This window comes from Artemia franciscana, chromosome 16 (genome assembly GCF_032884065.1).
Source record: "Artemia franciscana chromosome 16, ASM3288406v1, whole genome shotgun sequence".
NCBI classification, from domain to species: domain Eukaryota; kingdom Metazoa; phylum Arthropoda; class Branchiopoda; order Anostraca; family Artemiidae; genus Artemia; species Artemia franciscana.
Window position 1 is genome coordinate 30,167,816 of NC_088878.1, and position 15,570 is coordinate 30,183,385.

At 34.8% G+C, this 15,570-nt stretch overlaps 2 protein-coding genes across 3 annotated transcripts in view; one reads left to right on the forward strand and one right to left on the reverse strand.

Annotated features, from left to right (window-relative positions):
- LOC136037329 (golgin-45-like) overlaps positions 1-1,600 on the reverse strand; it is an 85,400-nt gene extending 83,800 nt beyond the window's left edge. The window contains exon 1 of the mRNA XM_065720000.1: positions 1,492-1,600. The gene's annotated coding sequence lies outside the window, so the exon portion shown is untranslated. The remainder of the gene's footprint in view (positions 1-1,491) is intronic.
- A 6,277-nt stretch (positions 1,601-7,877) lies between these two features.
- LOC136037332 (AP-1 complex subunit sigma-2-like) overlaps positions 7,878-15,570 on the forward strand; it is a 45,533-nt gene continuing 37,840 nt past the window's right edge. For both annotated transcript variants that reach the window (XM_065720003.1, XM_065720004.1), the window contains exon 1: positions 7,878-8,033. The gene's annotated coding sequence lies outside the window, so the exon portion shown is untranslated. The remainder of the gene's footprint in view (positions 8,034-15,570) is intronic.

The window sequence follows — 15,570 nt, forward strand, 5'->3', positions numbered from 1 at the left end:
GGACAAATCCAGCTATCTGAAAAAAATAATATAAAAGATAAAACTGAGATAAAACCTGAGAAACTGAGAAAACCAGATAAAAACTGAGAAGCAAAGCAGAGGAAGAAAAACAAAATTAGACAACCAAATTGAATATATTTTATTTATTAACAAACAACCTGCAAAACTAATAATATCATAAAAATGAACTGCTTATTTCTTGATATGTAAAGTGAACTGAGATTATAAAAGGAAATATTAATTATTCCTGAGGAGCATTGATGTTATCAACATTGAATCAGTTTATCTCTTTGTTGTTAATTAAGTATATTTTTGTTCCTACCCACTGGTTTTGAAAAGGAGGAAAGATGTAGCATTCTAACTTATCTTTCTATTCTAGTGACTTAGGTTCCTACAATTACTGAATAAAGTTTTTGCTGTATCTAACAAATTTTTACAAAGAGGCATAAGTTCCTTTAGAACTATTGTATCCATGATCAAAATTGGCTCCATCTCAAGTAACACATCATACATGAGAGGAGGGGGAAAAACAGGACTAAAATTGGGTAAATATATGACTGTTCATATTATTGACTTACCAATAAAGTAAACATACCACTTGATGCTTATTTTGGTAAAATTGTAGTTTAGTGACTTTTGGTCATCTCAGAAAGCAGTTAGGTTAGGAAAATGAAACTTTCAGGGATGGGTCTAAATGCTAACATATATCCCAGAAAGGTATTTTAAAGTACCCACCTTCACTCCTTCTCCCTCTAGAGGGCCCTGACCTTTAAAAATATTTGTGTTATAAAAGTGAAACCTAGCAAAATAGATCTTCTGCTTAATCGAAGTACAAAAAAATTGTTTTCAGCTTCATAACTTTGCCAATTCCATTTTATAAGGTCTTAAAAATATGCAAATACATTTCCTAAATTTTGAAAAAAAAATTGATATGGCTCAGAATTCTACTCAAATAACCAGAATTGCATTTGTAAGACACTAAAAGCAGAGAAAAAGCAACTACTAACTGAAGATTAAGGTAAAATGTTGTTTTGTCAAAATTTCAATAGGTAGGTATAGACCTGTCATGTAGGCAAATTTCACAGCCCTCTAGAGGGAGAAGGAGTGGAGGTGGGTACTTTAGACTGTACCTCATAGTTTTAATATATTCCTAGGGCTACATCTGGGAAAGTCAGGGGGTAGGGGTGAATGGCAAATTGTCAAAGCCATGATGATATTTGGAAAGAGCACAAAATTAGGAATCTAATGGTAGGCCTCGGATATGCTACTACTTTTATCTTATTTGCTGGTTTCCTTTAGAATTGATCAACCTATCAACTGATACCTTGAAATTTACCCGTTTACCCTTACATTTTCGTAAATTGGTAGCCTTGTTTACTTGATGTGGCTTCAAAGAGCACCAGCTTTTCATAGAGGCTAGCCATCTAAATAGTCTAAGACCCATAGGCAAGGATACAGTCAATTTTTGACCAAGTTGAGAAATTCATATACCTTTGTTTCATTAATCTTGCAGTTGTAAATGATCCCTTTTAATAAATTTTCAAGTCAATTTGAATGGCAACGTTTGAAATTTTCAGAACTTACGCCATTTACGTTCAAACGCCATCTAAATCAGTTTTTACGTGACTATTTGGCATTTTATGGACGAATAAAAATGCGAAAAAAAAAGTTGTTGTTCTCTTTCGATGTAGCAGAGGAAAATGGAGTTTTCAATAGGCTGGTTCACTTTACTTTTTTTTTGTAAAACATAAGCATGGTGTATGAGTTCTTGACACCTAAATAGCTTTCCCTAGACTCCAAACTTGAGGTTATTTAGAAAAGGTGCAAAATTACTATGCTAAAGATAATGAACTTTCGTTAACAACGCTTTTCTTTAGTGTGAATAGATTCTTTAAGGACCATAATGGCTAGTTTATAAGCATGCCTACAAACATACCACTTGCATCTCATTAACAGGCTATTTCATTGATGAACAATCAAAGACTATTTTGTCTTATTCCCTTGACTAACTTATCTTACGGAACAAGAAAATTGCCATGTTTTTCACAACACTTTAATCACTTTTTGGAAAGAAAAAACCGATTAGTCTCTTTTTTCTTTTTCCTTTTTGTCTGCACCACTAGTGGAGCACTGGAACATCATAAAAAGCTGTCTAAGGGCTCATTTGAAAGCTAATTTTTATATTTGTGTATTTTTATAAATTAGACTTGATAAAGCCATCATAAAGTGCAATATGGCACTGAAATGGCACTTGGATGCCATTGTTGGACTGGAAAGACTGGGTAGTAGAAAAGGGTATCATCACAATCTTCATAGTCGAAAGCTTTGATCCTGAGATATGAAATTCCTTCTTGTATACCAACCCTCATAGCCCCCTTAATAAGTTTCATAAACTGTCTTTTGACTATCATAACTAACAGGCTGCTGCAGTATTATATAGAGATGCTTAAGGGGTCAATTTCAAGCTCCTGATTTTATTATTGTGTTTTTTGAAGAATCGTCTTGATAATGTCATCATAAGTGCCATATGTTATTCTTTTGTGTCATTACAGAATTGAAAGGATGGGAAGAATGAAACGGGCACCATGATAATCTCCATGATTCATAATGCCCTTAAGTCGTCTAAAACAATCTTTAGAAAAGTTTCGCTACATAAAAGAGATTTAACAGAAGAAATATTTTAAGAGCGAATTCAATTTTTGGAATTTCATAAGAGCCTGGAACCCTTCAAGCATGAAAAAGGTCAATTTGATACCAGGTTACCAGAAAAATCTAGTAAAAAGAAACAATTCCTGTATTGAATATGGTAAACTTTGTTTTCTAACCTAACCGAGGTTAGAGATTTGAGAGCTGATTTCAAATTCCTGTCTCCAGTCTCTTTCCACACTTAAGAACATTAGCTTCTGGTTATTTTTCTTGTATAGCTATTAAAAAAGGCTAGTGCCTGTTTACTGTATTAAAGCCCCTAGAAAATAAGCGAGCTGTCGTAATCAACTGTCAAATTAATTTACGATCTCTATTAATTAGTGTGTTGGATAGCCTATACCAAATAAGTATATATGAGCTCCTTTGATATAAGTGTACTGGCTTGCCTCTTCGGAAGGATGGCGCATTTCTTTTAAAAGAGGCTAGCCATTGAATACTTACCGTTCCTTTTTTGAAATTGTAGAATTGTAAAATCTTTATTTGATTATGGCAGAAAAATTGCAATAGTAATAACACTAATTTTCCACAGACTATATTAACTAAACATCTTAAATTATTTTTAAATTTTTCAAGCTTTCAAGATATTTATTTTTGTATCAGGTAATATTTTATAAGTAACTGATTTTTTTTTATCTACCTATAAATTCTAAGACTCTTTATGTGACAAAATTGACAAAGTGTCTAAACGGAAAGTTTAAAAGTAATGCGAAGTAAAACTTATTTCTAATGTCCTGTTTTGACACAAACTCAGGTTGACTTCCATAATTTCTTGGTATAAGCTGTACAGCGATCTTTTATAAGGTATAATGTGTACATTTTTAAAATCTTAAAAACGGTCAAAGATTAACTTCTTAAAAACAAAGTTCTTCATATGAAAGTAAAGCGTGAATTTGCAAGTTTCTGCTTGAAGTTTCTACATAATCAAGACTGTAAAGTAAAGTTTGGTCGGTAAAAGAAAATTGAGAACTTCTAAATTAGGCTTTTATTTTCTGTAGGCTATTTAAGAAACTTATGTTCAGAATTCTCCTTTGTTGAAGAAGTTATGTGTTTTCAGTAAAGGGCTAGTTTTTCAGAATTCTAAAAATATCACGAGACAGTTTATATGAAATTCTTTACAAAAACTTGTTACATATTCTATGAAGCAATAATTTTTTTATTTAAATTTCAATTTCGATCTTCATTATCATCAGAAAAACTTTTTTATTTAACCAGTAATCAAAACATGAAAATTTTTATTCATAAATAACACAGATAACAATAACAATAATTCAAAGTTTTCAGCCAATCCGTTTTGCTCCTATTTTGTGTGAGTTAAAATTTTCCCTTGAGTCGTGTATTTCTATAGTGAGCATGAAACTCAATATATTCAGCGATAAAATAAAATGACATTTCAATGTCGTATTGGGCATATTAATGACTCTCCCCAAATCTTAAACTAAACACTACAGTTGATTTTGTGCACATCGGGTAGCCGACGAGCCGACGAGGGGTAGTTCCAATATCTTCTAACTTGTTTAATAATAAATTCAACAGGTCTAGCACCAAACGTCATTTCTATAGACATTTAAGCGTTTACTCTCTTCCCAGTAACAAAAGGTTTGCAAGGGAAAGAATTTAGGACCAGATATCTCCGAAAGATATGACAACACACACCAACAGCTTATAATTTTGGCCCTTTTTGAAGAGTACCATAAAATCCCTTTTAAATACCAAACAACATTAGTATATGCACAAAAGATGGTCCAATTAGTCAGAAATAACGAAAAGAGCGACTAAAGCTTAAATAAAAAGTGGTATTAGGTGGCATAACTGCCACCTAAGTAATAGATAGGGGACCTATCACGTGAAATGTAGTCATCATAAAAAAAGGCTTGGATTGCATGTAACTTTATTTTGAAGGAAGGATTAGGATCGTATCTTTAGTTATTTTTGATTGTTCAAATAGAAAAAGCTGTTAGTAAATTTTGAGCAAAAACAAAGTGGATAATATTTAAATATGCTCAATAAGCATAAGTACTGAATGTTTTTCCAACAAAAAACTGCCTAGGCTTTCGGAATCTCCAAAAATTCCTCAAAGGTTTGTCTCTCTTACCTCACTTTTTAGTTTTGGGAGTATCTAGGAGCAATAGCTTCAAGCTTGTGAAAATATACAAAAAAAATGTAATGTAACAAAAACGGCATTCCATCCAATTAAATGCTGGTAATTGGGTGCTTGTATTTTTGGGAACAGGATTTTGGGAACAGGGATTTTGGGAACAAATACAATTTAACAGCATGAATAGAGATATTATTCAGTTTTCCTGCAAGGTAATCCTAAGAAAACATTACTAACTCAAAAAAAGTGGAAAAAAAAATCAGTCAGTCGTATTCTACAATTGATTATGGATATGGGCACAGTGTTGTAAAAACCTATAGAGCATGATGCATCAATGCAATTTCACGGCTGAAATTACTTCGTATATGAAATTACTTCGTATATGAAATTACTTCGTATTAACTGAAAGTAAGGAGCGACATTCAAACTTAAAACGAACAGAAATTACTTCGTATATGAAAGGGGCTGCTTCCTCATCAACGCCCCGCTCTTTACACTAAAGTTTGATTCTTTCTCTCAACTCTTCTTTTTAAAACAGTAAAAAACAAGTCTAAGCATTACCACAGATAGGTTTAACATTACATAGTGATATATTTCCCACATTTAAATAGTGACCGTATTTCAAACTCGAAAGTATTCGAAAATGTTAAAAGTAAAGTTGAAAACCTGAAGAATTCTGTGCATCATTGTGTCAGAAACCTTAAATTAATTAAAGATTGCCAGGGATGCGAAATGAAAGAGGAAATTGACTCCTAGAGTTTGAAATTACCTTCCCTTTTGCATTTCGTTTAAAAAAAAGAATTCTATAAGAGATACGTAAGAGTTTGTCTTCTGTCATTCAGGCTATGAGTGATATATGCTTCTGGAGGGGGTTGCACTGAACATCGTCTTTGTGCCTATAATTCCCTTCAACAAAAATTCTGAATTGTGAGAAAAATATACATATTTTGTTTAGATTTACTTTATTCTATTCTTAGCAGATATTTCGTACAGTATGCTGATGCAGAGATGAATGTCCCACAAGTAGCGCTGGCGTTGTGTGAAATACGATTAATTTCATTCATATTTCTTAGCTAATTTATGTCAATTTTTTTTGGAGCTGGATAAAAGAAATATTTATAAAAGTGAAAATAGCGAGAAGGTAGCATAGTATTGTACACAAAGGGAGAAAAGGAGGTTGTGCACATTTGTGGGTTAGAATGTGAATCCTTAATGTAAGGAATGGGACATTATTTGCGCTTATTAGGCATTTCAATGACAAATAAGAGAATCGGAGTTTCAATTAAATGGTGGAAATAAAAATTAAAACAAATAATTGATTTTTGGAATGGACCTTCCTCTATCAAATTTTACGTCCAAACTACAACTGATTTGACCTATTTAGCTATACTACTACAAATATCATTATAGAGGGTAACCCAAAAAGATGCGTGCCCATATTTTATTCGATAAAAAATCCATTTTTGACGAATCTGTTTTCTGTTGCAGGACGTGAAAGGTCAACATATGGATGAGTGTTTCAGCTATAGTGGCCCCAAAAGTTTCTTGGACCAATCAGCAAAAGATGTTTTCCCTGGAGACTTATTTTGCGATAAAATCATACCAGATTGTACAGATTCAATTTCAAAAACGTTCCATTGTCACAACTTTCTACCAAAATCAACGACTGTTAGTTGGATTACGAAGTTTAGAGAGCGTGGGATTGTAGTGGCTTTATGGTCTAAGGCCACAGTGGGAACTTAATCAGGCAGGAAAAAGGGGAAAACAATTCTGAAGTGAGGGATTCAGTAAGACAAAGCCCTGAAAAATCAGTGCGTAGACACAGCCAAGAACTTGGAATGACAAGTGAGTCACTGTGGTGTGCTCTTACGTTTAATTGAACAGTGAGGGACAGTTTAGTCCCTCACCACAGCAATGTTTTCTTCTGTTCTTGCATTCTCTTTCCTGCCCGAATAAGTTCTTCTGTAGCTTTAAAACACAAGCCCATTTTTTTTCTGATCTGAAGTTAAAACATGGTATGAGACGGTAATTGATCTCTTCTAACTAATGTAATAAGATTTTTTAGTGCGTTATTGATATAATTTGAGACTCTGTCCCAGAGTGCTGCGAAAGAGTATGGTGCTGATATGGCAACCATAACTTTAGCATCAGTGGGGAACCTCGTCTTCTAAAACTGGAATTTTTGCACTAATGTGCAAAGGCAAACTTTGGAAATCTGAGCAGAACAAGAAAGTATGCGAAACAAAATTCAATGTAGATGTTCAGTTCAGGATTTAATGTATTCACAATAGATTCCAAGAACAAGCTATCAACAGGTTCTATGGAATAATAGTAAAATTATCGCCGTCTCTTCAAAACTGGGTAATACTACTACTACTACTACTAATAACTCACTGCAGCACCAAGCCGCCTGAGGCCAACACAGCTACGCACGCTCCTCCTCCAACCTTATCTATTTAAAACCTCCCTCTTTACATCCTCCCAAGAAGTTCCCACTTCCTTTAAATCTTTATTTATGACATCCTCCCAACCCAGACAAGGACGACCTGCTTTCCCTGTAGCCCCAGACGGTTGGCCAAAAAGGATAATCTTCGGTAATGTGTCATCCTTCATCCGTAGAATGTTGCCTAGCCATCTCAACCTTTCTTTCATTATAGCCCCAGAAAGCGGGATTGGACCACACTTTTCGAAAACTGAGGTAATGAAACTGAAAACTGAAAACTGAAAACTGGGTAATGGTACCTAAGAAAGACAAAGAGAATAGTATTGCAGAAAAAGAAGAAAAATTAAAGCTTGTTTTATGACTGACTTGTATTCATGGCTATAATAAGTTTAAAAATTATGTGTAATTTCGTACTGATCATATGGTAAAGTGCGGTCAAAGGCCTTTCGAACGTTCAGGAGGTGCTAACTCAATTGCTAGAAAACTGCATTCACTCTGCTTGACTACAAAAAAAAGTTAGTTAGACATGCTCCTTAGAAACGAAGCGATATTCTTGATTTGAAACTGTTCTGCTGTTTTGCATCATCCTTTTTTTGATTTAATTCCTTTTGAGCCAAAACTAATATTTTCTAGCATCTTTTGTTACTGTCCTGGCAATTATATATTGGCAACGCTGGTGTGAAAACAACAGAACTCTTACAATTATTTATGGACAAAATTCAGTTTTGTTCCTTTAGTATAAAAAAAGTTGCTTAATAGGCCTTCCAAAACTAGTTACAGCAGAAGAAGGTAAAAATACCTTGTATTTTATTAGCCCACCCAAGATTAGGTTATCTTCTTAATAGTTAGGGCCTAACTATGAAACTATCATTCCTACACAAATCTGTTCCTATGGTTGTTGCTGCCCAGGACAAAATTTATTACAGCTTCCCCTTATCCCAACTCAAATATAACCAAAAAAGCCAAATCAAAGTGAAAAATTTGCTCAAAATGGGTACCCCCAGCCCAGTAGGCTACATCCCCTTAGCCAAAGTAACCTATCTGGGGCAGCTGCCCTGGTTGCCCCTTTATAAATGGCTCCATTCCTAAGAGAATGATATTCTAGCCTATATCTAGTAGTTGCTTAATTCAGCAGCTAATCACCATTTAAGGAGTAGAGACTAATCATTGGCACACACCCTTTATAGCCATATCTTAGATAGAGGATCATGAAGTTGAGACAAAGCACCCTAGACCTAATTATTGATAGACTTAGATTTATTTTTTGCAGTTCATATGATCAACTTATCAATAAATTGAACATAGCACTTGATGCCCTTTTATGCTCTTTATGAATATAATAATTGTTTCTATTTCATATTCAAGTTTAAGCACTTTTTGACCTAACCAGACTATAAATAATTTTGGTACTGAGAAAACATAGTATTATTTTGGGTAAAATTCTAGTTAATTGACTTCTTACTATCTCAGAAAGGGTTTAGGTTAGGAAAATGAAACTTTCAGTGATGGGTCTACAGGGTAAAGTATATCCCAGGAAGGTATTTTGAAGTACCCACCTTGTTAAAATTCTAGTTAATTGACTTCTTGCTATCTCAGAAAGGGTTTAGGTTAGGAAAATGAACTTTCAGGGATAAATCTACAGACTAAAGTATGTCATAGGAAGGTATTTTGAAGCAACTACCCCCACTCCTTCTCCCTCTAGAGGGCCCTGACCTTTGATGACCTTTAAAAATATGTGTGTTATAAAAGTGAAACCTAGCAAAATAGATCTTCTGCTTAATTAAAGTACAACAAAATTGTTTTCAGCTTCATGACTTCACTCAATTCCATTTCATAAGGTTTTAAAGATATGCAAATACATTTCCTAAATTTTAACAAAAACCCATTGATATGGCTCAAAATTCTACTCAAATAACAGGAATTGCATTTTCAGAACTAAAGGCAGAGAAAAAGCAATTACTAACTAAAAATCAAGGTAAAATGTTGTTTTGTCAAAATTTCAATAGGTCATGTAGTCATGTAGGCAAATTTCAGGGTCCTCTAGAGGGAGAAGGAGTGGAGGTGGGTACTTTAAAAACCTTCCTGGGACATACTTTAGCCTGTAGACCCATCCCTGAAAGTTTCATTTTCCTAACGTAAATCCTTTCTGAGATAGGAAGAGGTCAATTAACTAGAATTTTACCTTATTTTGTCAAAAACAACCAAAAATGCATGCTTTATTTGAAAATTTGGCATCAAAGAAGGAGATAACAGCATAAATGACAAAACAAAATTTATTTATCCAACTATATTGTGGAAAATCAGTGCTTCTGGATTATATAACATTAAAAAAATGGATTTATAGTGAACAGTAAGTTTGAGACCAATGTTTTAAGCCTTTTTTACAGCCCATATTTTGGTCATTTTCAAGAGCTCAAATAGTACTTAAATTTGAATTTGCAATAGAAGCAATTATAAAAGGCATTGATTGGTATGTTCACTTATTGGTAAGTTAATTATATGAACTGGAAAAGATTTACCTAGACTTAATCTTGGGTGCCCATAAAGGAGGGCAGAGGAGGCTGCACCTCTCTCCCTGGCTGAATGATGCTGCCTTATTTTTTTATATTTTGGTTTTGGGATTTCTATTTGGCTATACAGTATTGGAAGTGCCAATTACACAAGGGTAAGCCCCCCTGGTTTCAAGCTCCTATCTGCAAAAATGTGTTATTTTGTATTTTTGCCAAAATAAAGATCATTGATGTGCATTTGTTTTTTTTTCCTAGGTGTGATCATATTGACCCAGTTGGCCTAGAATATTGCAAGAAAGCTCATTTGAATAGAAATTGAAACTTCTATTGCCCTTTTTAATTGACCAGAAAACTGGTGGGCAGCTAGGACCCTATGATGATTGTTTCCAAAAGTTTAAAATTTTTAGAGAGCCATTTTGCTCAGTGTAGTTGAGAAATCTTATAAATATGTCTTTGAGGATGACTTAATCCCCCACAGTCCCTGGGGAAAGGGCTACAAGTTGTGAATTTGGCCCATTTTTTACATATAGCATTGGTTATTGGGAAGTATACAGACATTTTCAGGGGGGTTGGGAGAGGGGGTTATATAAAACAATCTCCATGGAGGAATTTTTCATTAGAGAAAATAATTTTTCCATGAAGTGGGTGCCAGGTTTCCCAGCATTATTTAAAAATGATCAGAAACTAAATAAGAAAAGAAGTTTTTTCTACTGAAAGTAATGAGCATTATTGGAAATTTAAAACAAACATAAGTTATGATATTTATATGAGGGGGTTTGTCCCTTTTGTCAATATTTTGTTCTTTATGCTAAAGTTTTTTTTTTAGTACTTTCAAATTTGTTCTAATTGAATGGCCTCTGTGATTCAGGGGTTATTCTTAAGAATTGAAACAAAATTTAAACTTATAGCATAAAGAGTGAGGTATTGATGAGGGGGCAAACCCCACTCATATGTGAAATAATAAAAAAATCAAACAATTTGTGGTAACAAACTGTAAGTATGGAGTGACTCGTTAGCAATAGAAACTCTAAAAAACTATGAAGAAAGGTCATGGTTGTGTGTTTAGTTTTTTTCCTTCTCAGGAGTGATTGTATTGACCCAGTGCTCCTAGAATATTGCAAGATGGCTCATTCAAATGGAAACTAAAATTTCTAGTGCCCTTTTTAAGTGACTACAAAAATTGGAAGGCAACTAGGCTCCCTCCCACACTCAATTTTTCCCAAAGTCATCAGATCAAAATTTTAGGATAGCTACTTTGTTCAGCATAGTTGAAACATCTATTAGCTATGTCTGTGAGGATGACTTAATCCCCCACAGTCCCTGGGGGAAGGGCTGCAAGTTCTGAACTCTCGCTATTGTTTACACATAGTATTGGTTATTGGGAAGTATACAGACATTTTCAGGGGGATTTTTTCTGGTGGGGGGGGGGTTGGAGGGAGAAGGTTACATGGGAGGAATGTTTTCATGGGGGAAGGGAATTTTCCATGAAGGGGCACCAAATTTCCAAGCATTATCTAAAAGCAATCAAAAATTAAATAAAAGGAAAAGTTTTTCCAACTGAAAGTAAGGAACAGAAACTGAAACTTAAAACAATCCTGTATCAGCAATCTGTTTCATATTGTATGTTTTGATTTAGTTCAGCTTTTCCCTCAATGGTTCCTCAGGTGTTTTTTTTTAATATCCCCAGCCTTAGTAGTTTAGTGATAGTTGTGGTAGTAGTAGTAGTAGTTATGGTAGCAGTAGAAGTAGTGGTAATAGTAGGGTAAAGGCACCAACGATTTGACAGTGCAAATTTGGAACCACTGTCAAAATTTTCCTTCAAAACAGGATAGCTCTGCTTAGTCAGGACTTGGAACACCATCACTTGAAGTCTTTGTTATATTTTTACAATGTGAAACATGGACACTATATCCAATACACAAAGATAAGAAAAGAATATTCAATTCAATCAGTTTCATGTTTTTTTTACACAAAATGAGCTCCCAACAGCTTTTTAGCTATGTAATGTTCAAAAGTCATTACTTGGTTATTTTTTTGGCAATAAAATTTGGGATAAGCACCAATGCATCAAGATACATCTGATCTTCTCAAAAATGTAGCCATATTGGCTTATTCTTAATAAAACTAAGTTAAAATAGCAGCTATTATTTTATTGATGAAGCTATGTTCCAAGTGTTGAAAATTCCTCTATGATGTAGTGGAATACCAGACCAACTAAAAATGTTCCTTCAGTCGAAATAAAATGTATATATTGGCGTCTATTATGAGATCAATTTCTTTTGAGAATATCTTGTAGTAACCTTGTCAAAATTTTTGACAGAGATCAACAGGCCCTGTCGAAATATAGGTGACTCTGTTGAAACTTCACTTAAAATGTAAAATAGATGAGAAACAATTGATGCCAAAATTCAAGAGTCCTCTGACAAAAACATAGTTATCATTCTTATGGGTACTTTCTCAACAACAAGAGATTTTGTTGTACTTTCAGAGATGGGTACTTTCAAATGGATTCCAAGTTTTAAAATACAAAATATTGTCTCTGAACCCCTCCCTAATTAGCATGGAATTCCTATACCACCAAATCCCACCCAAAATGCTAATGAAACATGTTAAACTCCTTAATGTCACAAACTTCTAATAACCTTAAGTAGGACATAATAATTTAAAAAATTCTAGACTTTCCAGACAAAGTATAATCAAAACTAATTTTTTTAAGTAGAATAAACTGGTAGATTAACTTTGAAATGGCTAAATGTTTACAACACTAACTGTGAACAACAAAGAAATATTTGCTGGGTCATTAAAGCTGAGAGAAAGAGGACCATTCCAGAAAGCGTTTATAAAGAGAGCTATATCACATTATTATGTTACACATTATATTATAGAGACCTAGGTCACATGATTACACTCCATATAATTATCCAATTTTGTCCATATACTTGAGGCAATTTTTTCAGTTTTTGCTTTCACTATCTGAATAGTATTTTATACATTTACGCATTTAAAAAAGTTGAAGAGAAACAAAGAAATAATTTAGAAAGAATGGGAATGTTGAATCCACCATGATCCACCCACAGGTATTCCCCAAGTATTTCGACATGTGTCAAATTGGGTTCCAGCTTACATTGAAAACAAATACTTTATTTTCTATCGAATTTGTGGTTGAAAACGTTCTAATTTAAGGAAATCTGGATTTTGTACCCTCATCTGAAAAAACTTCAAACTTCTAATCAAACAGTTAAATTTGTAGATATTTTTTCTACATATTGAAATCCTTTTCAAACCAAAAGTCTTTAAATTAAACCTTCTGGAGTAGAAAAAGTTTTTTTCTTTACTAAAAATGTTGAATCATCAGTACCTTTACCCTAGTTGCGTGCAAACATTGCCTTTTTGGTCAATTGATTATCTCCCTGATCATATCGTTAAAGTTCCCAATCAATATACTTAGTCATTTTTGAGTTACGCCCCTTTGACAACATATATTCTCGTGACGTGTTTTGATTTAGTTCAACACTCCCCTTAGCATTCCCTGAAAGACTCACCTGAATGCCCTTGGTACTTTGGAAAGTAAAGGTCACACATGCATAACTTTCTCAATAACATATATTATATGTAAACAACAAACAAATTGTCTAACTTACAGCCCTTGCACTGAGTCTGTTGGGGGGGGGGTTTATCTCCAAAGGCATAATTACTGGACGTTTCAAAATGCTGAAGATAATATGTGTCTCAAAATTTTGGTTGGATGTTTGTTTTGGGAAATGATGGGCATGGGGGGAGGGGCGGTTGCCCTCAAACCACTTTGACTCTTAAAATGGGCATTGTAACTTCCCATTTCAAATCAAATGAACCCCATCTGAAGTTCATGTGACCACCCATTCTGTAAAAACCTTGTATGTTTAAGGGCATAACTTACAACCCTAGCCCCAGGGCTCTGGGGGGATGTCAACACTGGAAGCATTGTTATATAATGTTTGGATTATTTTGAAGAAAATTTTGATCAAATACATTTGGAGAAAAGAGATACTTAGTTGGGGGTGGTGCTAGTGGCTCTATCACTTTTGACTTTTGAAAGAGAACTAGAACTTGGAATTTCCATTCAAATGAGCCTCCCCTAAAGTTTTTGCAATCACCTCTTCCATAACAACCTTATATGCCTCTGGGGCATAATTTACAACCATTGTCCCCATGCTCTTGGGCCTTGTTTCAACCCTGAAAGCCTTTTTGTATGATCTTGGGACTATTTTGAATAAATTGGCTATCTCAAATCTCTATTGAATGCATTTGGAAAAAAAGGACATGGGGGGGGCCTTTTGCCCTTTGATCACTTTTGACTCTAAACGGGCACTAGAACTTCTGATTCCCAATCAAATGAACCTGTTCTGAAATTTATATTGCCACCTCTTCCATAAAAACCTTAGCCTATATGTTAATAATGTACAACTAGTATAACTTATAGCCTTTGCCCTGAGGGCTCTGGGGGGCTGTCATCCACAAAGGCATACTTACTGAACCTTTCAACTATGCTGCTTGTTCTTTGATTAGGGAATGCTATTGTGCTGCCTATGATTAAAATTTTTGTTGATTAAGTTTAAGCCTGTTAGGATTTTTCTAGATCTATTGGGTAACACTGCACTGTCAGTAAATTTAGTAGTTTTTAATTTGTATTTCTATTACTATTAACAACTCGCTGCCGCACCAAACCGCCTTAGGCCAACACAACTAAGCGCGTTCCTTCTCCATCAAAATGTAAAAAAATAAATATATCACATCAAAATCTAATAGTTTTACTTCTCCATGCATTCCTGGGTATAGAGCCTTGCAGTTTTAGCGGTTTTTATGGCACTTGGTATCTACCAAATGACATGTAGCAATTGTAAATTCTGTTGGTCTGTCAGTCTGTCTGTCTGTCCTGGTTTTGCTACTTTAGGCACTTCCAGGTAAGCTAGGACGATGACATTTGGCAGGCATATCAGAAACAAGACCAGAGTAAATTAGAAATTGTCGTTTCCCCGATTCGACCATCTGGGGAGGCGGAGTGGGGGGGGGGCGGTTAAATCAGAAAAATTAAAAAAATGAGGTATTTTTAACTTACGAACGGTGATCAGATCTTAATGGAATTTGATGTTTGGAAGTATATCGTGTCTCAGAGCTCTTATTTTAAAGCCCTACCGGATCCGGTGACATTGCGGGGAGTTGGAGGGGGGGGGACCTAAAATCTTGGAAAATGCTTAGAGTGTAGGGATCGGGATGAAACTTGGTGGGAAAAATAATCACAAGTCCTAAACACATGGTTGACATAACCGCAACGGATCCGCTCTCTTTGGGGGAGTTGGGGGGGGGGAGGAGGGTTAATTCTGAAAAATTAGAAAAAATGAGGCATTTTTAACTTACGTAGGAGTAATCAGATCTTAATGAAATTTTATGTTTGGAAGGATATCATGTCTCAGAGCTCTTATTTTAAATCCCGACTGGATCCGGTGACATTGCGGGTAGTTGGGGGGGGATCTAAAATCTGGGAAAATGCTTAGAGTGGAGGGATCGGGATGAAACTTGGTCGGAAAAATAATCACAAGTCCTAGATATGTGATTGACATAACCGGAACGGATCCGCTCTCTTTGGGGGAGTTGGGGGGAGGGAGGAGGGTTAATTCTGAAAAATTAAAAAATACGAGGTATTTTAAACTTACAAAGGAATGATCAGATCTTAAAGAAATCTGATGTTTGGAAGGATATCGTGTCTCAGAGCTCTTATTTTAAATCCCGAATGGATCCAGTGACATTGCGGGGAGCTGGGGTGGGGGCCTAAAATCTTG